The 24,090-nt window shown below is 36.1% G+C and overlaps 1 protein-coding gene across 2 annotated transcripts in view; it reads left to right on the forward strand.

The window, feature by feature from the left end:
- The first annotated feature begins 1,623 nt into the window (after nucleotides 1-1,623).
- ZC3H12C (zinc finger CCCH-type containing 12C) overlaps nucleotides 1,624-24,090 on the forward strand; it is a 48,171-nt gene continuing 25,704 nt past the window's right edge. The window contains exon 1 of one of the 2 annotated variants that reach the window (XM_026675105.2): nucleotides 1,624-2,029. The gene's annotated coding sequence lies outside the window, so the exon portion shown is untranslated. Of the gene's footprint in view, nucleotides 2,030-22,066; nucleotides 22,293-24,090 lie in introns of those variants that run through there. The other variant, XM_026675106.2, reaches the window with a different exon arrangement.

Genomic DNA, 24,090 nt, shown 5'->3' on the forward strand with positions numbered 1-24,090 from the left:
GGAGACAACGATCACCAGGTAGGAAAAGTGCAAGAGGTGATGTTGGGGAAGAAACATAGGAGCAGACCAAAATGCAAAGGGGGATTGCTAGGAAGGGAGAAAGAAAGCACCAAGGAAGCAGAGAAGAAGTTGTGACTAAGCTGTTTTGCAAGCTGGGGATCTCAAACACTCAGACTGAGAGAAAGGGGCTTCCTGGTGAGGCAAGGAAGGAAGACGGGAACTGCATGTAATGCTACATGGAATATGCTAGAGATGAATTCACAGCAGAACAGTATTTTTCAAACTTGGCAATTTTAAGGTGTGCTGCCTTCAATTTGCAGCATGCTAGCTGGGAAATTCTGAGAGCTGAAGGATCTTAAAAGTTGCCAAGTTTGAAAAACACTGCTTTAATATTAATATTACAAAGAGCATGTGTTTATATTTACTGTTCTGTAGTGGTTGTCTGGTATTTTGCAGCCCAAATCATCCTAGATTGTCCAAGATAACTAAAAGGACTACCATTGGGAAGAGATGGGGAAAAGGGATGCTAGTTAATGAGTAAACTGGCTGATACCAGTAGTTCAGGCATGATAGTTGCAATCTGCAAAAGTTGGGGGTGCCTAGATGAAATCAAAAATTGGAACAGAAAGAAGGAACATGTGAGTGGCATTTACGGCAGAATTTGTGATAGGGGCAAAGCAATGTGAAGGGCTGTTTGCTTCACACAAAGAAATTGCATTTTAAGAGTTGCTTCCTTACTAATGGGCAAGTTGGGGAAAGGATGAGAGGATCCGAGGATGGGTATGGGAAAATTCCCCAAGCCCCAATTGATGAGTGGAGACCACACAATTTTCCATGAGCCAAGCTTTTTTTTAAACTTCACAGGGAACAGAGTTCTGTCCACTGAAGGAGGGTACAAACAACTTTCATGCAAATATAGTTGCATAATAAATGCTGATTACTAATGGCATTAGTATGTCAAAATGTCATATATTTTGAAAGCAAGAATTAGGTTTGTTTGTGGTGTAAAATTCTGCAAAAATCAGCGATTGTGGTTAAATCACTTCCCATTTTCACATCTAAAAATATACTAGTATGGTTGCAACAATAGGGAAGCAGTCTGGCTCTGCAACTTTGTATTTGTGTGTGCAAACTAATAGGGCAAATTAACGGTGTGGCTAAAGTTTTTAAGAACCTCGGCAAGTTACAGGTTTGGGTTCAGGTGTCAGCATTGGTTTTACCCGTTCAGACATCTATCCCCGCTGCGGATTTCCTAAGGCAGCCGTAGTTCCTGGTTCCTAAAGGCCAGTACAAGACCGGACTGCCGTTTATAAGCGCCTTCCGTACTGTGCGAAGGTGTGGCAAGCAGGGAATCGGCCACCGGGGCTCTCAGCTTTGCCCTTCCGAAGTGCCCTTGAGCAAGTGCAGAGTGCCCCAAAGGTGCCACAGCCCAGACTTTTTCCTACCTCGGTTCCCCCCTTTCTCCCTGAATGGGAATGGCGAAAACCGGGGCAGGTAAGGCAGCCAAAACCGGAGCCGCGGCCAGGACCTGCCAAGCCGCACCTCCACCTCCCGCGGCTGACGCGGCTCCCTCGCCTTCGCGGCCCGCCTCTGCCGCTCCTCCGGGCAGATGGTCGCGAGGGGGAGGCGCCTGGACACCAAAGGCCGCCGCGGCCTCTCCGGGGCCGCTCCCAAGACGGCGGGGACGGGCGCGAGGGAGGCCGGGCGCTTCCCGCACCGGGCCCGGAGCGGTCGGGGGTGGAGCCGGAGCGAGGGCCAAAGCTGTAGATCCTCGGCTATTCACCCGGCGAAGAGGAGGCGGGACCGGGTTGCCCCGGCCTCCCGTAACGTTATGCCTGTGCTCCCGCCCCTCTGCGGGGCAACCTGCCGGGTGTTTTGCAGGCCCGGCCTGGCGGGGAGGAGTCCTCGAGGTCGCGTTGCTGAGCTTCCCAGCCGCCGAAAGGCCGCGAGGTACCTCTGGCGAGAGGAGGAGGAGGAAGAGGGAGAAGGCAGGAAGGGACCCGGCCGCTTCGATTTGAACCTATGGAAGGTGAGAAACCGTCTCAGGGACCCGCCCGGAGCTCAGGCTCCGAGTCGAGGGCGCCAAACCCGCTTGAAAAAGTCCCCGCCCCGAGAAAAACGATCCCACTTTGGCTTGTACGCCCCCCACCCCAACATCTCGTTGTTCCTTGGCCCTGAAAAGCCGCTTTCCGCTTTTCCAGCCGAGCCTGACCGTATGAAGGTATCGAGCGGCTTCTCTTCCTGATCCCCTGCCCTGTTTCTCCTTTAATTTCTTCAGATTGCGCCCCGATTCTGCCTTGGAGTTTTAGATTTGCCTTGGAGGGAACTTCTATGCTGATGGAAGTTGTAACTCAGTATTATCCAAAGATTACAGCGTCCTCCCCGCATGAACTCCCCGGGATTGCTTTATGAACCTACTGTGAAATAAATCACATTTTAAAGTTTTTTTCCTTGGGACATGCGACCAGGTAGAATTAAATACTGATTCAATACCCCATTCAGATGTATAATAACATATTACAGTACAGTCCATCTCTTGTGTATTATACTCTGCTAAGCGTTAACAATGTTGGATGTATATTGTGTATATTTGTAGATATTGTACTCTCAAATTGCAAATGGAGATTTGGGTACTCTATCTTTCTTATCTTCATTTTTAAGTGCTTTGGTTTTATTGTATTGCGAACAGTTGCTGGGGTGCATCCACAGTTTCGTTGTATTTGTACAATGACAATAAAGTTCTTCTAATTCTAAAAATAATTCCTTTTATGTTGCACTATGCACGACAAAGAACTACACTCCCTACTACAGAACTCAGAAGTAGTCCACGTAAGAAACCAGGATGTATGCTGAGCCATCCAGGGGATTTCCCAGCTTGAAATCCAGGGGAAAGCAAGTTCATTGTGCCTCTTGGCAGCTCAACAGCCTTTCACAAGAAATTTGCACATCTGACACTTGGGAAAACACTTGGAAAGACTAGCACTCAGTTAAGATCAGTCATCCATATGTCTATTATATTGGTTTGGGTTTTTAATATATTCTAAAAGGTTTGGACAGTTTTAAAGATTATTTCGGGAATTATTTCTGTATTTTTGTTATCATTTTGTTTTTTACTGTACAATGTTATGAGCATGTGGCTGTATATAAATAAAGAGGATTAATTTGTGGAAACCCAGGTTTAAATCTCTTCTCGCCTTATGAGGTTTTATTACTAATAGAGTGTTAGTAAACCAAAGACTATTGATAAATATAAATTATAAGGCAGATTATGAAACTCAAATACTTTGGCCACCTAATGAGAAGGAAGAACTCACTGGAGAAGAGCCTAATGCTGGAAAAGATTGAAGGCAAAAGAAGAAGGAGACGACAGGGAATGAGGTGACTGGATGGAGTCACTGAAGCAGTAGGTATGAGCTCAAATGGACTCGGGAGGATGGTAGAGGACAGGAAGGCCTGGAGGAACATTGTCCATGGGGTTGCGATGGGTCAAACATGACTTTGCAACTAACAACAACATAAGGCAGATTATTTTTCATCTCTTTTTTGTTTCTTAGTTTGTAGTCTTTGCATGAGGTCTTTTTTCTAATTTTTTTCCACTATTTGTGTTTTGGTTTCTTTTTTTTCTGTAAGTTTAAATACTATTTTGTCAATTGTGTAAGTTAAAGTTAAATTAAAATATTAATTTAAAAAAGAGAGCAATTCATTGATTAGGTCTGTTGCTATAGCTGTCACCCACCTACCTCATATAATTGTTGTGAATTTAAGAGGAAGGCATTCACATATATTATGTACAGTAATTGAGCTTTCACTTTACATTATGGGATGAATTAGCCTGTAAATATACCTAATAATATGCAGTATACATGATAATTCTGATATGTAATCATTATGGACATTCTTGTGCCAAAATGCAAATAGAAAATAATTTCAGCAAGTAATTTGCTGAAGGCCATCCTGTGGACCATAACTAATGAAGAATTTGGATCTTGGTAGTTGTTTTTTTTTAAGGTTCATTGATGCAACATGCTGCCCACTATTATACCATGGCTTTGATCCTGTGAAAGTTAAGAAATATTGACAAAGTGTGTTGTAACCATTATCTGGTTTGGTTGGTTTTGGTTTAGTATGTTAGATAAACTGAGGCAAAGTAAATGCTTTATAAACATTTGCTTATTTAGAGAAAGTAGCCAATTAGTGTATGTTTTTCCAACAAATTGGAAATTATGATTGAAAGATGACTGATTCTTCCCCCTCCCACGAGACATCAACCCCACTGATGTCCAAACAGCAAAGTGGAATCGATAGTGGAGATTGTTTACAGCAGAGCTGTCAAACTGCCAGCCCATCACGCGCTGGCCACGCCCAATTTGGCGAAGTGGAAAAAGTCCTGATACGTCACATGATGCTGCCATGATGACGTGAGTTTGACACCCCTGGTTTAGAGCTTTGATTTCAGAACATAAATTATGTGACCTAAACTTGGTTTTGAGACTAATACAGGCAGTTATTATACATCTTACTGTACTTTGCTTCTGACAAGCAAAGTCAACAAGGGAAGCCAGATTTGCTTAATGACTGCATGATTCACTTAACTTCAGTGATTTGCTTAACAACTCTGGCAGAAAAGTTCATATAATGGAGTGCAATTCACTTAATAACTGAGTTGTCTTGCTTTGCAGTGGAAATTTTGGGCTCATTTGTGGTCGTAAGTCAAGGAGTACCTGTACAGTATTCATTTAATGTCTGAATAATAGATAAAATCAGTCACAGAAAGGTTTTTATTTTCTTCCATTCAGTCATGTCCAATTCTTGGAGACTGTCTGTAGTTTTCTTGGCAAAGATTTTCAAAAATGGTTTGCCATTGCTTCCTTTCTATGACTAGGAGAAAGTAACTGGCCAAAGATCACCCAACTGGCTTTATATACCCAAGGTGGTACTAGAACTCATGATTTCCCAGTTTCTGATTGATGCTTTAACCTAGGGCTGTCAAACTGGTGGCCCATGGGCCGGATATGTCATGAGCAGGCCACACCCATCCTGATTCCGCAAAGGCAAAAAACCGCGATATATCACGATAAGTCACGTGATGAGATTGAGGTGATAACCCGTGCCTTAACCAGTACATCAAGCTGGCTCTACAAGCATATTGACAAAAATTCTAATAAAATATTAATATTTACATTTTCTGCAAAATGTTCTCACAATAGTCAGTTGGTAATATCTTCCAAAAGTCTCTGCACATAGATATTTAAAAATAATTATTTAAAAAGTTTTCTCTGGATTTATTTGTGTGTCTAAAATGTTTGGGATAGTTTTTAATTAAACTAATTTCTGTTTGTTTCATTATGTTACACTTTTGAAATTTGTTGGCTTCATGATTTGAGCTGTAGTTTTTGTCACTAAATTGTTGTCAATTATCAGTAATTATAAAAATTACTCATTAAGTAAAATATGTTTCTATGCATCATCTGTTTTGTCTCTAACTGGAACTCATAGATTTTAGTTGTTCAATAAATAAATGGAGTGGTGCAGTGGCCTAGTGGTTAAGACACTTGTCTCCCACTAGGAAGGCTGAGAGTTCAATCCTAGGTAGCAGCAGATGTTTCTTTCTCTCTTGGACGCAAAGAAAAGTTATTTGTTTTTCCATCAGGAAGGGCAAGCTTTAAAACAGCAGTCGCCAACCGGTGGGCCGCGGCCCACTGTTGGGCCATGAAGAAATTTTGGTGGGCCGCAGAGAAATCTCACCCCCAGACACCCACCACCCCGAAAGCAATTCATCCAGGCTGCACATAAACACAAGGCTGCGCCGCCCACGTGGCCCGTGGGAACCCTCCCCTCCCACTTACTCCTTACCCGGCAAACTTGCCTGCTAAATTGCTATTTTTCCCGGCAAACTTGCCTGCTAAATTGCTATTTTTCCGACCATCAGCTGTTCTGCTGTGCTGGGAGATTTAGTTTAGCTAGAAAGCAGGAAATGGTTGGATTTCTTGCTTTCTAGCTAGTCTTTAGATCTTTGGCTCTGCTTTTAAGCACAGCCAAACCTCCTTTAGGACTGAAGGTTCTGTTATTCAGTGCAGACTCATGGCAAGCAAATTTGAGAGACTGAGCTAGCCGATGGCAGATAGATAGATCACCAAATGATTCTGTGAGCAACTCAATCTGCCTGCCTGCTTTGCCTGATTTTGAGTAAAAGTTGCCCTTTTTAAAAAAAATAAAAAATTCAATATTTACATACATGGTATGTTGTGAGTTAATTTTGTGAGTTTGCTTACAAGCAAATTTTATGTGACAGACTGAGCTAGCCGATGGCAGATAGAAAGATCTCTGAATGTAAGCAACTCACTCTGCCTGCCTGCTTTGCCTGATTTTGGATAAAAGTTGCTCTGTTTTTATTTAAAAAAATCAACATTTATATAAATATTTATAATATTTACATAAATGCCATGCCCAGCCAGTCACATGACCACCAAGCCACACCCACAAATTAGGCCATGCCCACAGAACTGGTTAGTGGTCCCTGGGATTTAAAATTATGCGTTTGATTGGCGACCCCTGCTTTAAAATGCTCAGCTGCATCCGATCACCCCAACTCTTCCCCAAATTAAAGGATTACAGGGTTGTAAAAAGGGAGATTTTTTTAGTTGTTTAGCAAGTATTATGCAATTTTACCATATTATTTCATTCTGTACGTTAAAAATAGTCAACTGGGTTTTTCTTCCTTTGTTATTTACTTTGAGATCTTGTAGTTCATTGTTGCTCTCAGTGATCAATTTTAATGTTATAAACGTTTCTGATAAACTCATATAGAAACCAGAGATAAAATTCTCTAAACAAAATAAGTTGGTTTAAACAGCTGGCGTACTAGTTAGATGATTCGTTGTAATAAGATTGCTGAAAATCTATTTAGTAGATTGATCTGGACTGTTTGTTCTCTCTGACAAGTCTTGACATGTGTGGGCTACTGAATTTGCCCAAGCATCTTTTTTACTGTTAAGTATTTACAGACCAGCTGTTGCATGTTTAAGTAGCAGTACATAGCTTTGGGAAGTATGATATTGGGCTAGACAATATTATCATTCTTTCATATGTAAGAAGCTCATCTAACATCACAGGTAATTGTATGGTGGTTCAGTCAGTATAGCAATTTGAGCTGGCTGAAGTTCAGCCCATTATTATACAGCAACATTAATCTCTGAAATAGTATCCTGTTCCATTTTTTCTCTGTTTACCTTCTTTGTCCCGTGTCTCTGATTTTTAGAGTTGTTTACAATACGCTTTTTAAGTTACTATGGATAAATAGGCATAATTTTTCTGTCTAAAGCAAAAGGGGGAATGTGATTTCTCCTACCTTCTACCCATTTAACTCTCTTACTGTTGTGCGTGATAATGAAGTAGATTAGTGATATAGTTGTAGAAAGCAGTCCAAAGAACATTTTCTGGGATACATCGGTACAATCTGAGCTCATACTATTAAAGCAGTTGCATCCTCCAGAAAGCTTAGTGCGCTACTGATTTTTCCCTGTTGTTTCTACAAGCATGTGCTTGTAGGTTCTATTCCCACTGGGGTTTCCAGAAAGGTGAAGCTGCTGAGCATGTTCACAAAGACTACTGTGTGAGATAAAGCCTTCAAAATCCTTGCCTCCAGTCTTTCAGAGATGCTACTTTAGACTTGGAGAAAAAGCGGTTTCTTTGCAACATTTTGCTTTAGGTGTTATGCTTTGGACAGGTAGTGGTTCTCAAATTTTTTTTTTTTTTTAAAATAACCTTTAACCTTTTTATTTCCTATAAAATTGCCTTTTTGCTGTTGTTGTAAAATTGAATGATTAAATTCCTGTATCATCTTCACATTCAGCAGGGTTTTATCAAATGCCTAATTTCCTCCTGTTTGTGGCCTGCTTTCATGAGAAAATTAATATTCAAAGACTGGGCTGGGTTTTTCCATAAAGTAATTAATAGTTCATCTATTGTTATATTGTCTATGACAGTCGTTCTCAATCTTTTCTTCACTGACTCCCTTTAAATACCGTTTGTGGGCACACACCATGGCCACGGTCCTCCTTGATCACAACTCAAGATTTAAATCTGACATTTCTTCAATATGTATGTTGTGTATACACATGCAGAAATACATACACAAAATTTTCAGGTATGCCTTAACAGCTATTTTAAGTTTTAACACTGACCTATATATCTATACCAGAAAGATATGCTAGGAACTCTGAATAAATGATTGAAAAATGAGAAAATGTTCAGTCACTGGAAAGGACTTAACTGATCCCAAACAAATCTCAGTGCAAGTCAGCAAATAAAAAATTAGGTTTTGTAAACTTCTGTCAAAATGCAGCTTTCTGAACACTTAGAAATTCCTTAATTTAAATTATTTCCCATTTTGGTTTCTGTTTAGCTTATGAACAATCAGAGATATTGTTAGTAATTACAATGATTAACACATATTGTCCTGATTCCATAGCCTAATCCAAATTATTATGTTTGAGGTCATGCAGAAATGTATTAGAAACCAAAAAGTAGATTTTTGTTTGGCTGTCTTTGTAGACATGTAAAAGTAATAAATAAGATTAGTTGAAATCTAAGGCTGCGATTTGGTTCATGCTTGCTTAGAATGTAGGCCAGATATTAACAAACAGAATAGAGTTGGGCTGTAAATATTATTATTTTATAAATAAGAGCTAATATGTGTACATAGATTTTAGCTAGCTAGAGGGCATAAAATATTAATTCATGAAAATATTAAAAATCCTAGGAATTTTCAAACATCAAATTGTAGATCCTAACAGTTTCTAAGTATGTCACATCAAGTCATACATGGCTTTTGAGCCATTTTAATGCAAGCATTAGAAGTCAGTTACAAAAAAAAGGTCTTTATTGAGCTTTAAGTCACCTTGAGTATAGAATTTCAGATGTAAATCTGCATAGTTAAATTATATTTTGCTTTGTTTCATGTAAATGATTAAAAATAGGCAAATGATAATTTAGACTTTTTTGGGGGTTTTGGGGGTTTTTTTTTGTGGGGTGATTTACTTTGTTTTTGTTTCCCGCCTTTTGTTTTGTAAAAAAAAAAAGATAAAAAAAAAAAATTTTTTTTTTTTATTCCTCTTTCTTGAAAAAACAAACAAACCCAAAAACCACAAACCTCAATTCAAATGGGGTGGGGGGGGATCCCCCTGTTTGTGGGGGGGTTGAATACGGGGGGGGGGGGGGGGGGGGGGGGGGGGGGGGGGGGAGGGGGGGGGGGGGGGGGGGGGGTATTATAGATTTAATAGATTAAAGAGTATTAAAGAGTTAATACATAGCAATTCTACAGTAGCAATAGTAGTCTTATTTCTATTACTCAGTTTTGTGCATATGGGATCAGGGTTCTGGATTCTAGGCCTTCATTAAGCCTTATTTGCCAAAGAAAATTGTAACCAAGAGATGACGCCTTCTTACAAGAAGAGCTGTCTCTTTCTATGAAGCCTTTTCTCAGAGATGCTAGTAAACAAAAACAAATTCTTTAAAGATTTGCATTATTAACTTGCTTGCCCTTTATAAGTTTAAGTTCGATGAGTATAAAGAAGAAGAGTGTTTTTCACTTTTCTCCACAGAGGATTATCATAAGGGTAAGTTGCAATTTGGCTTCAGGGCTTGTTGATGAAAACTGAAGTAATAGAAAATCCAGTTCCTTGCATAGAACTAAAAAGGGAGGGCTGGTAAATTGTTAGGCCAGAGGTCCCCAAACTTGGCTACTTTAAGACTTGTGGACTTCAACTCTCAGAATTTTTCCAGCCAGCTGGCTGGAGAAATTCTGGGAGTTGAAGTCCACAAGTCTTAAAGTGGCCAAGCTTGGGGACCCCTGTGCTAGGCTGTCTCCTGAGAGACAGTCTGTTTTAACCATTGCAAGCAGCATAATATTGAATTAGGTTTCAGTGTCAGTTTTGCAGTGCCAGTAACTCATTTTGTTTATTGTAAAATAATTACAATCTGTAGTCAGTGGCGGCTGCTTTTCTAGGATTGTATTTTTGTTCATTTTTTTAGACTGTTTAATTCTGCTTGTGTTTTTGTACAGTTTTAATATCTAATTCTTAAAATAATTGTGCAGCTGCATAATTTAATCTCAGGGAAGATTTACTTGACAATATCATGAGGCTTTCATCTATTTTTGTTCACAGAAATGTTCATTTTGTTGCATGCCTGAACAATAATCAGACCAATATTGTCAATAAGAATTAATTTTGAATTGGGTGCCATTGTGCCTAGATTCAATATTTTACATTAACTGTTAAACATGAACTTGATCTCAAGTTATAAAATAGATCACAAACTGAAAATGTAGATATGTGATATTAATATTGCAGATCTGCCAAAACATAGAGATACTGATACCTGTAGTCCTTGACTGACAATAGTTCATTTAGTAACTGTTCAGTGTTACAAAAAGTAACTTATAACCATTTTTCACACTTATGACCATTGCAACGTGCCCATGGTCACGTGATCAAATTCAGATGCTTGGCAACTGACTCATTTATGACGGTTACAGTGTCCTGTGATCACATGATCATCTTTTGGGACCTATTTATACGAGCAAAATCAATGGGGAAGCCAGATTTACTTAGCAACTGTGTTACCAACTTAACTACTGCAGTATTTCACTTAACTGTGGCAAGAAAGGTTGTAAAATGGGGCAAAACTCGCTTAACAAATATCTCACTTAGCAACAGAAATTTTGGGCTCAATTGTGGTCATAAGTCAATACCTGTGTACCTAATTCATTTTATATTAAAGCTATTAATTACTTTTCCTACCAATTCTGTTTCTTTCATTGAGCAGAGGTTGTACTGGATTTCATTTCTGACTTCTCTGCATCTCAGGACCAAAAAAAAAGGTTATTTCCCCCCTGTCTCTGTGCTAGTCTGTAATGGAGGTAGAAAAGTCCTATTTCTTCCATATGACAAATACCCATATTTCAGTTATATAACCCTGACTAGTCATCTGAACTGGCACATAATAGGTAAATGGAAGAGAAGATACGTAGAAAGGAAACAGGTCATAGAGTAAGAAAAAGGTGGTGGTGGTGATGATGATGATATTTTGATATTTTTATCCTGCCCCTCGCTCTGTGTTTGCTCAACTCAATGTGGCAAACCCTAATATTCCTGCCTCTTATTTTCCCCACGAAAATAACCTTGTGGGGTGGGTTGGACTGAGGAAGAATGACTGGGCCAACATCACTCAGCTGGCTTTTATACCTAAAGTAGACCTAGAACTCCCAGTCCTCCTGGTGTATAGGCTAGCACCTGCACCACTACCCCAAACTGACTTCCGCTTATGAAAGGACAATGCTTAAATCAAAGAAACGTACACTTTGCATAATTATTTGTAGTAAAAATTCTTCATGATAAAGCTGGAAATACATTCTTCAGTACAGAGAGAGAGAAAAAAAACAGACAAAGATAGTTTTCATTTTATTTATTAAACTTATCAGAGGGTTTTTTTAAATTAATTTTTATTTGTAAAAAATGGAATCACAATCTTAATACCAAGTGACATATTTCTTCTGCCTCTTGATTATTGTACTTTTTATTTTAATTCTATTTCTAGTCTATCATAAATTTTATATTGTTTATCTGTATGTCATTCAGTGTCTCCCCTTTTCTGGTTTTAATAAATAGTTTAGATTTTGTTGTATTTGGTTATTATTTGAACATTACTTTTTATTTTGCTAGTCACTGACTGCGGTTAAACAATTTAAAAATGTACAATGCCATTAGGAGTTCAGTCAATTTGAGTTCAATTAATTGTTCTGGGAGTTTGGAATATATTTTTGACATGGTATACCAAAATAATATCATTACCACACTTTCTATTATATTAGAAATCTTATTTCTTTCTGATAGTCTTTTTTAAGTTTTTAAAAATCTTATTTTTAAAGAAAATAAAACTAATATTTTTAATCAATTTATATACTTTTTTTATAAAAAAGGCAACTTCAACTCAGTAAATGAGAAATTGAAAATATTGAGTAGACAGTGCCTATATCTGTCTTCCTCTTTATTCAGAATCTTGAGAAAAACAGTTTGCTCTTTCAATCACAGATTGCTTCATAATTGTAAAGGAATTATGCTGTAGGAAGGCAATACTCTTTTTATACCATCCAAAGAAGCAAATATTGTTAAGTTATATTACTATTTCAATGACTTTTGAATTCAAATGTTAATTATCTTACTATGCTTCTAGTGTAACTAATGCTTTGAATGATTCCTTTTCTTGATTTTTTTTTAAGTATGGTATTTTTCAAAGTATAAGACACACTTTTCCCTCCCAAAAAGGTGGGTGGAAATGTCTATGAGTCTTTTTTTTTATATAAACTTTTATTGGTTTTAAAAACAAACATAAACAAACAAAACATCAAATCATCTTCCATATATGTACATACAGTGTGCCGGTTGGTTTACAAATTGTTTTGTGCTTCCATTTCATAGTCTTCAATTATAATTACATTGTATATAATCTCGTATTTTCAATCAATATATTAAATACATTAATATCATTATTAATCAATCATTTGACTATACTTTTATTCATTCATGTTTTCCAAAATGATCATATTTTACTTAATTTGTTTTATGACAATTCAGATTATCATCTCAGATCTATCCTAGAATCATTTTGTAGATATAATAAGAAAAGAATCTTTATATATTTATTATTTTCTAAAAGTCTGCATATTTCATTACTATATTTTATTGTCTAACCATTGATAGAATAGATCCCAAATTTTATAAAATTGTTTATCATCTTGTTCTCTAATTTCAAATGTCAATCTACTCATTTCAGCACATTCCAATATTTTCTTAATGATTTCCTCCTGTGATGGTGTTTTCTCATTTTTCCAGTTTTTGGCAAATACAATCCTAGCCGCTGTTAATACATTTACAATCAGATATTTCAAGTCTTTACTATATATTATACAAATTTTCTTTATATGCTATTGACATTGTCATTTTATAATTTTGAGACCACAATTTTTGCCATTTCTCTAGATCAATCCCATATCCAAAATTCTTCCCCCAAGCAATCATAGTTTCTTTACTTGTTCTTCTAGTTTAATTTCTAATAAATATCCATACAATTTTTTAATCACCTTTTCATCAGTACCTGTCAAAATCTTATCTAAGTCAGTCAATTTATCATAGAAATCTTCCATTTTAGAATCTTTATCATACCTTGAATGTATTTGCGCATATGAAAACCAATTCATCTTTATACCTTGTTCCTCTAGTTTTTGTATAGATTTAAGTTCACCCTTTTCATGCAATATTTCACCATATCTAACTGTTTGTTCCTTTTTGTATATTATAGGATAAGAAAATGCTTCAATAGTCGATAGCCAGACTGGAATTTTCAAATCACATTGTCTTTTAATCTTCTCCCAATTTAACCACAGAGACTCCCGTATATAATGTCTTCTAAAGTACCCCTGTGTTTTAGTTCCTTTATACCATAAAAAAGCTTGCCACCCCAACAACAGGTCATTTCCTTCTAATTCAACAATCTAGTATTTCTTAATGTTATCCATTCCTTAACCCACATCAAATTTGTAGCTTGGTAATACAACTCCCAATTAGGCAAACCAAATCCTCCTCTTATTTTAGCATCTTGCAAAAGTTTTAACTTTATTCTCGCTTTCTTACCTTGCCATATGTATTTCAACACAATTTTATTTAAATCTTCAAAGTAATCTTTTCCAAGCCTAATTGGAATTGTTTGAAACAAATATAAAATTCTGGGTAATATATTCATCTTGATTGTTGATATTCTCCCTTTTAATGACAGTTGTAAATTTTCCCATTTTGCCAAATCTAGCGCTATCTGCTGTTTAAGTTTGATACAATTATTCTCTTTTAGTGTACTGCATCTTGCTGTCAAGTATATCCCCAAGTACTTGATCTTATTCGTGACCTGAATTTTCAATAGGTCTGCCAATTCTTCCTTTTGTCTTGATAGCATATTCTTTGTCAAGATCTTTGTCTTATCTTTATTTATTTTTAAACCAGCCACCTTTCCATATGTCTCTATCTTTTCTATCAATTTTGATGCTGTTTTTAGTGGGTCTTCTAAGATAAAAACCAGATCATCTGCAAATGCTTGCAACTTAAATTCTTCCTTTTTAATTTTCATCCCTTTTATATTCTTTTCATCTCTAATATTTCTGTTTAGCACTTCCAAAGTTAACACAAACAACAAAGGTGATAGTGGGCACCCTTGTCTTGTTCCTTTTCTTATATCAGTAGATTCTGTCAGTTCTCCCGCTATCATTACCTTTGCCGTCTGCTTATGATATATAGCTTCTACTGCTTGAATAAATTTTCTAGCAAAGCCCATCTGTTCCAGCAGTAATAACATGAATCTCCAATTCACATTATCAAATGCCTTCTGTGCATCTAGAAATATCAGAGCCATTTGTTTTTCAGGATGTGCCTCGTAGTATTCCAAAGTGTCCAAGATTACTCTCATATTGTCTTTGATTTGTCTCTTTGGCAGAAATCCATTTTGGTCAGGATGGATAAAATTATTTAAATATTTTTTAAGTCTTTCTGCCAATATTGAAGCAAATATTTTATAATCTGCATTTAGTAGAGAAATAGGTCTATAGTTCTTAATTTGTAATGGATCGGTCTCCTCTTTTGGAACAAGTGTGATATAAGCTTCTGACCATGATTTAGGTATCCTCTTCTTTAACATAACATCATTCATAACTTCTAGCAGTGGAAAATTCAATGATTCTTGTAATGTTTTGTAAAATTCTTCCGGAAGTCCATCTGGGCCTGGTGCCTTTCCATTATTTTGTTTCTTAAGTGCTTCAGTTAACTCCCTCATCGTTATATTGCTTTCTAACATTGTTTCGATCTCTGTAGGTATCTGGGGTAAATTAGCATTCTGTAAATACTGTTTAACTCTTTCCTCATCAATATTCTCTTGTGTGTATAGTTTCCCATAATAATCTCGAAAAATTTCCTTCTTCTCTTTACTACCATAGCAAACTTGGCCTTGGTCATCTGTTAATTGCAATATTTTCCTTGATTTTTTCTCCTTTCTCAATTTATATGCTAACCATCTACCTGGTTTATTTGCATCTTCAAAATAGTTCTGTTTGGCACCTCTAATTTTTTGTGCTAATTCTTCTTTTTCTATTAGACCCATTTTATGTTTGGTTATATCCATTTTTAACTAAAAGTCCTTTCTCTGTGGCATTTTCTGTAGCTCTTTTTCGAGTCCTTTATACTCATCTTCTAATGCCTTAGAGGCTAATCTTTTCGTGGTATTTCTTTTCCTTGTATAGTCTATTATCAAGCCTCTGGCAAATGCCTTCATTGTATCCCATACATTCTGGATTGATGTATCTTCTTTTTTGTTTTCTCCAAAGAAAAAGGCCAATTCTTTCTCCATCCACTGTGTGAAGTCTTTTCCCTTTAAAATAGTATTATTTAATGTCCATCTAGATCTTCTTCTTTGTCCTTACCATTTAATTGTTATTGGATTGTGATCTGCCCAAGTACTTGTTTCAATATTTATTTCTTGAATATTAGTTAACAATTCTGTTGACATCCATATCATATCTCTTCTGGACCATGATAAGTGTCTATTTGAGTAGAAGGTGTAGTGTTTAGTTTTAGCATTTCTTTCTCTCCATGTATCTTTTAAGTTTATTTCATCTACCATTTAAAAAAAAGATTTAGGGAGAATCTTTCTGTTTTGCTTTATTGTTTTCTGTGATGTGTAGTCCAGTTTATTGTCTACAATTCCATTAAAATCTCCCATCATAACTATATTAACATAGTCCAGTTCAACTATTTTCATATGTAATTTTTTATAGAATTCTTCTTGTTTGTCGTTCGGGGCATAAATTGCAATCAGGAGTGATTTCATATTATTGTCTATTATTTCCACCAATAATATTCTTCCGTCGTCATCAGTATAAATCAATTTCGCTGAGATGGTCTCTTTAATATATAAAACCACTCCTCTTTTCTTACATTGTGTCAAGGAAGTGAATATTTTCCCTAATTTTGGCTGTGTCAGCAATTGTTCATATTGTTTTTTAATATGTACTTCTTGTAGGCAAGATTATATCAAATTTTAATTTCTCTAATTTATGAAAGATTTTCCTTCTTTTAACGGCTGAGTTAAGTCCATTTATATTAATTGTAATCAATTTTTTCTCTTCCATGGTTATATTTTGTAATTAGGTTTAACAGCTCTCGTGGATCTTGGTTCACGTTGTTCTTTGGCTTCCTCCTTTCCGCCTACTGCACCTTCTTTTTCAGTCGTCATTTGGGAGTCCTCTTGGAATTCAGTTAGTGAAATTTCTTTTTCTACCTCTTCCTCCCCTCTGAAAAATTCTGTGTAAAATGATTCAGCTTTCTCAATTGAGTCAATTCTATATCTCTGTTCTTGCCATGTAAAATGTCTGAAATGTCTGTGAGTCTTATACAGCAAATACGGGCCCATTTTTGGCCTCCCAAAGCCTCTGTGTGTCTCATTTTTGCCCTCCCTGGCATCCAGAAGTACTCTGCAGGCTGAAAGTGGGTCCGTTTTTGACCTCCGGAGACCTCTGCGGATCCTGACGCCGTGGAGGCCTCCGAAGATCTCCGTGCTTCTGGACACCAGGGAGGGCAAAAACGGGACCCGCAGATCTTGACACTGAGTATTGAGAATAATGTAGAAAAGAACTAAAGGCAATACTTGTTCCAAAAATATTGCTTATACCTTAACTTTGTCATTATTTATTCCTCTTTTCAAGGTTGCCTCATTTCTTTCTAGACTTCATGGAAATTAAAAATATTGATTTTCACACTTTTCAGTGCCAGGGACGTAGGTTTTAAGGTAGCTATCAGATGTTTAATATGTCTGTATAATGCCATATTAATAGCATTGACTTTGTCAGGGCATTTATTTGTTTGCATTTTGTTAATACATTGCTATCTAAATAGGCCTGTTTGTAATGTTGTGAGTCCAAACAATTAATGAATATGTTCCACTGGAAATCTTATCAGAGAATTAATTGAAGCAATTACCGTAGAGACATTTTGCATTGTCTTCTTATGGAGCATGGCATTTAATTGAGCAGTCACCACCCAGACGCCCTCTCTGAGGAAGATGGGCAGTGTATATGTATGCCATGGGTAATGCTGCAAATGTTCAAGAAAAGAAATATATATATATATATATATATATATATATATATATATATATATATATATATATATATATATATATATATATATATATATATATATATATATATATATTCTGTTGGTTCTAAGGAAGCTTTTACTGGTACTTATAAATTATTAGCAGTGCGTGGATTTCCAGGTGTATCTTTTTTATTAGTAAAGAAAATGCTTTCTCCTTTGGTTGATTGATAAACACATGCAGTGGAATTGTTGTTCCACATCCCCAGATAACAATTTTTCCTCTAAATTATTTGCATATTTCTAAGTATTTCCTTAATCTCTCCAACAATTTCCCAGCAACATTTACTCTTTTGCATGAACAATATTTTGGCACCATGCCAATTAGTCACCAGGTCTCAATCATACCAAAATGGATTGAGATATTAAAAATAGTGCTTTGCATTAATCTTGGTATAATTTCCCTCTTTTTTATTAAAATGTTATCTCTGTAATTACCTGAAGGAGTTTCTTTCTGTGTCTTTTACTATGTACTTATACTATGTAAATATGTAGCTGGAGCATTGCTATCAGATACTTGAAAAGATATCCATCATTTGGAGACATTTAAGATGATCTTTTAGGCAACCATCCACCTATCCAAGAGAAATTAATTCAATTGTGGATATTGCATTGGGCATTAAGACAAATATCTGCCTGTTTTATTTATCTCTATTATAATGAATAAGTTTTGTTCAAACTCAAGAATTAATAAGCTTCTTGAGAAATCTCTAAGAAAAAGACTGGACAATAGCAATAACAATAGCACTTAGACTTATATACCACTTCATAGTGTTTTACAGCCCTCTCTAAGCAGTTTTACAGAGTCAGCATATTGCCCCCAACAATCTGGGTTCTCATTTTACCCACCTCGGAAAGGTGGAAGGCTGAGTCAGCCTTGACAAGCTACAGAGAACAAATTTTATGAATGAGGAAGACAATCCTCCATGATTGAACATGCTCCTTTTGATCTTTTTAAAAGAGGAACAAGAATACTTTATTTGGTAATCAGGTCTTGTGTTTATGCATTATTTGCATTTTGCTTTTATATACAAGCTATGCTGTTTTATCCGCGAGTACTGCCAAAGCTGCCAAAAAAGCCAATACAGTTCTACACTGCATTAACAGGGATAGAATCAAGATCAAATGAAGTGTTAATACCACTTTATAATGCCTTGGTAAGGCATAGTTTTGGTCACCATAATGTAAAAAAGATGTTGAGACTCTAGAAAGAGTGCAGAGAAGAGCAACAAAGATTATTAGGGGACAGGAGGTTAAAACATATAAAGAACGGTTGCTGGAATTGGATATGTCTAGTTTAATGAAAAGAAGGACTGGGGTGACATGATAGCAGTGTTCCGACATGATAGCAGTGTTCCGACATGATAGCAGGGGTTGCCACAAAGAAGAAGGAGTCAAGCTATTTTCTAAAGCACTTGAAGGTAGGACAAGCAATGGATGGAAATTAATGAAGGAGAGAAGAAACTAGAACTAAGAACAAATTTCCTGACTATTAGAACAATTAATCAGTGGAATAACTTGCCTCCAGAAGTTGTGAATTCTCCAACACTGGAAGTTTTTAATACAAGATTGGATAACCATTTGTCTGAAGTGCTGTAGGCTTCCTGCCTAAGCAGGGGGTTGGACTAGAAGACCTCCAAGGTCCCTTCCAACTCTGTTATTCTATTCTATTCTATTCTATTCTATTCTATTCTATTCTATTCTACTATATAGGAAAATATTCCCAAATGGGTTTCGTTTATGGTAATTAACTTCTTGCCATAGTTAGATTTTAGTGAGAAGAAAATATACTTTATGACTAGAAATTTGTTTTTCAAATCTTCAAAACTGCTGGAATGTGCTCCACTCTCATTGATTTTTGTACTTGAACTTCTAAATAGAATGTAGTGCCTTGCTTTCATATTAGAAGCAATTTAATTAGAAATTATATTTATTTATTTTAACCCTAACCCTGAGCATCAAAAAATTCTTTTTTTAAAAAAAAAAAGATTTTTATTCATCTTGTTTACTTCTAGCTCCTATAACCAAAATGCTTTTTGTTAAAGGTATCTGACAGTTGTGAGTAATTTTAACAGATTACCTGATACTGAATAAACTATCTAAGGCTGAGATTCAGAATTATATGGAACCTAATATGATAGTGAGGAAACATCACTATCTCATTAAAACATGTTGAAGAGAAGTAATCAAGAGATTCTATTTAATAGATTGAGTAGCATTTTCAACTACTATATTACATGGGACTTAGTTATAACCATTGAATTTTTAAAAAATCCTCAATGAAATATCAGTATTCAGTAATGAACTCTGTTAGATTTTTCTGGTTTCTGCTAGGCCCTTTTGTTTAAAGAAGGCAAATAGGGATTTCAAAATGCTGTTTTAAAAGAAAGACACTTATCTATATTTACATGACATTAACATTGTCAGATATAAGATTTATACTGAGGTGGATACTGGCACGGCATAGTTTATTCTGTGCCTTATTCGCAAAGTTGTAGCTGAAGGCCACTGCTTGATCAGGAGTGAAATATTGTGACTTTGTCCGCCTTTGGTACATCAATTTTTTTTTTTTGTAGGAGCAGACCTTAATGCCACTGAAGTATATCTTATCTTCTTGAGGTTAAGCTTCTGTACTGTACTCTTCCTTAGGGCTGCCACTTGTTGGCAGGTGATAGCTGCTTCAACAACACAATGCACCTCTTGCAGGTCCTGTATTGGGTGACACAAGATTTCTGAATACAATTCCCAGGGTGATGTTAACAATAAAGTTCTATGTAGGTTGTTCCTGAGTTATCTTGTCACATCTCTCTTTCAGCCATCTTGGGTGACTTCAGATTCGGTCCTCCCAAGAGAATGAAGGGTGGGAAATCAAGGAAACGTATTATCAGTTTCCACTCCCACATTATGAAACAAATTGTTCTAAGAAAGGAGGGTACCAACTCACATCTGCATTGTGAAACAGCTTGTTTTCAAAGGGCAGAATGGTGGCAATTATTTTGCAGGCGCGATCTGAATTTAATGTTTTAGCTTTTACATTTTAAATAGTACAATCGTTAGTTTTATTAGGATTGTACAAAGCGTTTGGATTTGAGGTTTCTATGCTATTTTAGCATTTGTGGATATGTGTTTGCATATACTATTTACATTACAGATCAAGAAATGTTTGTGTTAGATGAAGATTATAAGCATATTACCCATCCCATCCCTACCAAAACAAACAGTTCTGGAGTTATTTGAAAAGTGCTTCTACATCATCATGTAGATTTTGCCAGGTACAATTTGCAATGCCCTAAAACAGATTTTGATCCTTCATTTCACCAATAGATATTTTTAATATGCTTAACATTATCCAATACTGATAATTGTGGCAGTCTAAATATCACAGCAGGGACTGATTAGCTTTTTCAGATCACTGCCTTTATTCACTGTTTGCAAAGCAGTGCTGGAGATCAGGCGTCCTGCTGTGGTTAGAGATAGTTTCCATTCTTTCTTTGTGTTTACAGTAACAGAAATTGTGGATGATGCCTCCTGTTTGTAAACCCTTAAAATATCAGTGAAAGCCTGAAAATAAAACATTTTAAATATATTTTTGGATGGTTGATTTCTATCCATATCAGTTTGCTTAATGCCATTCTCAGAAAAATTAGATGCAGTGGTGCACCATCATTTGTTGTTAGAATCATACGTCAGCAAAAGCACATGTATGTCAGGATTATGGATTCCAGTTATGTATATCTAGAAAAACTAGTGTTCCAATTATAACTGTTCATATTCTCTGGTACATTGTTACGCTTATTGCATTGATTTTATTTGCTAGCTGAAGAAAAAAATGGTTATTTCTCTACAAGGTCAGTTTTCAGAATAGTAGAGAAATTTTAGTTATTCCATTTCATTTTTTAAAATCCAGTAAGATAACTTTTCATATTAAATCTGTGGAGTTCTTCTGAATTTGGGCTACCAGATAGTTAAGAATAAATGCCATACTTTGAATTTTGTTAAGATTGAAAAACAGGCTAAAACTCTTATTAAAGCAATAAACAGTGAAATGATAGCCAATGATGTCATTGGAAATTTATATACATCTTTCAAAAATGTTCATTTATAAGAAGACATTATCCTAACTCTTTCCATTCCACAAACCATGGCCGACTTCTGTTTCCTTTCAGGTCCTATTAGAAACTTCTGAATAAACATATTTCCAAAAAAAAAGTCAACTGACACTTGTCTCATTTTATTCTCCTGAAATGTATTTGTTCAATAGAGGTTGTGGCACATGGACAGAAATGATGGTTTTAAAAAACTATTGAAACACATTAATAAAAGTAACAAAGGGCACTTTGGCAAAATGTGTGGATGCCTTTCTGTACTTTTTTAATTGCCCCATTTGATTTTCCAGTTTAAACCTGGAAGAGAATGCAGGTAAAAAGTGTGCTACCTCTCCAGCACCATTCTCTTCAGTAGAAGTGAATGTTATTTGTGACAAGGCTATGGGTTTTTTTGGTTTGTTTTGGGCTGAGGGCATTTTTTTGGTTTTGAACACTCCTTGCAACTTTTACCACTTAGAAATAATTCCTTTTCTTTGTTTCATGAATTAGAAACAATGAAGAAAAGCTGAAGTCTGCTTAGGCCAGGTGTTTCTTGTTGGCAGGCTGTTCTCTAATGACTCTGGCTCTCATACAGCAGCTGCCTGCTAGTCTCTTTTGTATGGGCTATTGTTGTAGCACACCCCTTATTATTATACATGCTGCCAGGGGCAGACCTAAGAATGACATCAGCTTGCTTCTCTTAGAAATCTACAAACCTGACGTAGGGTGGAGAGTTTGCCGTGCATCTGCCTGGCCAACTAATTGTGAATCTTTCCTGCACTGTGATTGGTGGTTCTTCTGCTCAGTAATAGGTTAAGCAAAAACCTACTCCATCTGGCCAACCATTCATTGTTCTGTTTGCCTGCCTGGAAGTTTGAAGCTGAAGTTGTATTAAGGAGTACTTTTGGAACTGCTGCAAAACGCTTGTGATTGTTATATTTGTGCTGGCCAGAAGGTAAGCAATTTGTCTTTTGGCAAGAGATGAAGCATGTGATAATTTTCAGATTTAGCAATTTACTCTTTTGCAGCTTGAATTTAAGTGCAATATCAATGGAAAGAAACTTTGTAAAAACTATAAGTTCAAACAATAATTTTTTGAACAGTCTTATTTAAATCTTGTACATTTACGTAAAGAAATGTTATAGAAATGGATAATAGTGCAAATCTCACAACAACTGGTGTAATTTTGAATAGCAGCCTGAGATTAAATAATTAACAAACTTAGGACATTGGTTTGGTAGAACGAACAAGTGGCTGAAAGGTTGGGAAAGATGTCAGGGATGAATTAAAGTTAATATGATTTCCTAATCTGTTACAAAGGATACAGTCCAACTTCACTAAAGTCAAAGGATATTTTGACATTAATGTTCTGAGAGTGCTGAAGCTTGTGCTATGTTAATTCTGGGAATTTTGATTTGCTTTCTATAATTTGCTCAAATATCAAGATGAGAGTAGGAAAAAAGGGGATCAGTTGGAAAGAAAGGCACTGGATGGTTAAAAAGAGGTTTGCATTTCTACCACATGCCCTATTGTGTGAACATATGCATAAGTCTATTGAAAGTTTTCAGAAGATGGGCAGGCCACCAGTTGCTGATCTCCCGCAGTTCCAGTAGACATCTGTTGCCCCAGAGCATTAACCAATCTGTTCAAGTGGACATCTTTCTTTTGTTAGTATGGGGACTGTTGCCTGCATCATTTTCTGAAATACATGAGTAATTAAATACTTAAAAGTCCTTTAGGAGATACATATGACATACTATATTCATTATTTGGATTTGTAACTTACAGCGTTTCAATATTTATATTACTTCTCTTATATTCTAATTGTAATCTTATTGAAAATTCAGATCTCTTGGCCATGTAGCATCTCATTCAATATAGTCTTGCTATTGAAAACATTTGTAAAATTTGGCTTACAATCCAAATGCTGTAAAATGCTGACAATCATATTAGTGATGTTTTTTGCCTCAAGGCAGAAATTTTCATAGATGATATGATCTGTGTGTGTTGGATAAAAATAATAAGCAGATCTTATGTAAATTCTTGTTTGGATTTCATTATACTTTAGTAAGACCCCTTTCAATACATTGTTTAAAAGATTAATTATGATTGTCCATTGCAAAATATGAGTTGCTGTTTCCACTGCATTTATTTGTTACTTAAAGAATATTGATGTGCCTCTAGTTTATTTGTACCATACAGCGCAGCAGATGTTATCTCCAAAGTCGTCTACATTTAACTGCAACTCTTAAATATTTTGTAAGAACCAATAAGCACAATTATTAAAGTGCCAAAGAAGAACCAAGAAAACTCAAGTTCAAGTGCATTCTGACTATGGAAGTTCACTGGGTGACTTTGGGACAGTCAATCTTTTTCAACCCCATCTATACTATAATGGGATTGTTTCCGGGTGGGTGAGTAGAAGAAACAGTACTGTGTTGAAATCCTGGTGTGGTGAGACATAACTTTAATCAGAAATGAAGTTCTTGTTGCCACTTTCCATGAAGCGATAAAAGCTATAGATTTGAAATATGGGAGTGTTTCTGGGATGTTATAGAGCATTCTAAGAAAAACTGTCTTAAAGATGCAGTCTTCTGTACATTTACTCTTTAGTAAATCTCACTGAATCGTTGGAACTTTTTTCAAGTAACCATATGGGGTTTGTGGTGTTTTTAATTAAAAACAATTACATTAGTCGTTTTATGCTTTTCCTCATTTTTTATTTTTAGCTAATGTTAATAAATCGTCAGTAT

Source organism: Notechis scutatus, chromosome 5 (genome assembly GCF_049901735.1).
Source record: "Notechis scutatus isolate UNSWTSFEM ecotype Mainland chromosome 5, rNotScu1.2, whole genome shotgun sequence".
Lineage (NCBI taxonomy): Eukaryota > Metazoa > Chordata > Lepidosauria > Squamata > Elapidae > Notechis > Notechis scutatus.